This window comes from Ostrinia nubilalis, unplaced genomic scaffold, assembly GCF_963855985.1.
Source record: "Ostrinia nubilalis unplaced genomic scaffold, ilOstNubi1.1 SCAFFOLD_45, whole genome shotgun sequence".
Taxonomy (NCBI): domain Eukaryota; kingdom Metazoa; phylum Arthropoda; class Insecta; order Lepidoptera; family Crambidae; genus Ostrinia; species Ostrinia nubilalis.
In genome coordinates, this window is record NW_026973578.1 from 62,501 (window position 1) to 64,346 (window position 1,846).

Consider the following 1,846-nt stretch of genomic DNA (forward strand, 5'->3'; position numbering starts at 1 on the left):
TTTTAATACGTCGCCAGTGAGTTGCGTGACGTGAGCCACGCACACCTAAATGACGACGCCTATTTAGCAGGCTAGAGTCTCGTTCGTTACCGGAATTAACCAGACAAATCGCTCCACCAACTAAGAACGGCCATGCACCACCACCCACCGAATCAAGAAAGAGCTGTTAATCTGTCAATCCTTCCGGTGTCCGGGCCTGGTGAGATTTCCCGTGTTGAGTCAAATTAAGCCGCAGGCTCCACTCCTGGTGGTGCCCTTCCGTCAATTCCTTTAAGTTTCAGCTTTGCAACCATACTCCCCCCGGAGTCCAAAATCTTTGGTTTCCCGAAAGCTGCCCGCCGAGCCATTGTAGTAACGTCGGCGGATCGCTAGATGACATATTTACGGTTAGAACTAGGGCGGTATCTAATCGCCTTCGAACCTCTAACTTTCGTTCTTGATTGATGAAAACACCTTTGGCAAATGCTTTCGCTGATGTTCGTCTTGCGACGATCCAAGAATTTCACCTCTAACGTCGCAATACGAATGCCCCCAGTTATCCCTATTAATCATTACCTCGGAGTTCTGAAAACCAACAAAATAGAACCGAGATCATATTCTATTATTCCATGCACGAAATATTCAAGCAGCATTTTGAGCCCGCTTTGAGCACTCTAATTTGTTCAAAGTAAAATTGTCGGCCCATCTCGACACTCACTGAAGAGCACCGCGATAGGATTTTGATATTGAACCGACGTTTGACCGTCGGCTCACCGACGATATGCTCCGCAAACGTGTCAGTATCACCGCGGATGCGGTGCACCGACAGCGCGGCGCACAAATGCAACTACGAGCTTTTTAACCGCAACAATTTTAGTATACGCTATTGGAGCTGGAATTACCGCGGCTGCTGGCACCAGACTTGCCCTCCAATTGTTCCTCGTTAAAATATTTAAAGTGTACTCATTCCGATTACGAGGCCTCGTAAGAGTCCCGTATCGTTATTTTTCGTCACTACCTCCCCGTGCCGGGAGTGGGTAATTTGCGCGCCTGCTGCCTTCCTTGGATGTGGTAGCCGTTTCTCAGGCTCCCTCTCCGGAATCGAACCCTGATTCCCCGTTACCCGTGACAACCATGGTAGTCGCAGAAACTACCATCGAAAGTTGATAAGGCAGACATTTGAAAGATGCGTCGCCGGTGCTGGACCGTGCGATCGGCAAAAGTTATCCAGATTCATCAAAATTAACGACTTCGAACGCGAGGCCCTCCGTCGATTGGTTTTGATCTAATAAAAGCACTCGTCCCATCACTGGTCAGAGTTCTGATTGCATGTATTAGCTCTAGAATTACCACAGTTATCCAAGTAACTGAGTAAGATCTAAGGAACCAAAACTGATATATTGAGCCATTCGCGGTATCGCCCTAATACGGCTTGCACTGAGACATGCATGGCTTAATCTTTGAGACAAGCATATAACTACTGGCAGGATCAACCAGGGAGCTTGCACATATTATACATATGATAGCTCTCGTTAAAGAATATTAACGAAGAGTGTGTTTTTGGTGTCTATAGCCCAATTCGACGTTTGACCGACCGAACTGGGCTTGACTACTGTGTACACTGTTCGCAGTTACAACGTGTGTCGTGAGGCGAGTCTTTGCAACACTCTATAAATTAATATAGAATGCTAAAAAAACACACCCACATAGCGCTCACAGAGGCGCCCACACTGAACGTTCGCATAGACATAACATTCATTCATCACATTTTATAATAAAATCTAACAAATTTCGTATCATGAACGATATGTCAGCCCGGTGTTGGAAAAACCACCCTACCTCTCACGATTTGTCGACACCATCACTA

The 1,846-nt window shown here is 46.5% G+C and overlaps 1 non-coding gene across 1 annotated transcript in view; it reads right to left on the reverse strand.

The window, feature by feature from the left end:
* LOC135087461 (small subunit ribosomal RNA) overlaps positions 1-1,479 on the reverse strand; it is a 1,903-nt gene extending 424 nt beyond the window's left edge. The window contains exon 1 of the ribosomal RNA XR_010260841.1: positions 1-1,479. This exon is cut by the window's left edge and continues 424 nt beyond it. This is a non-coding gene — a ribosomal RNA (small subunit ribosomal RNA).
* Between the last annotated feature and the right edge of the window lie 367 nt (positions 1,480-1,846).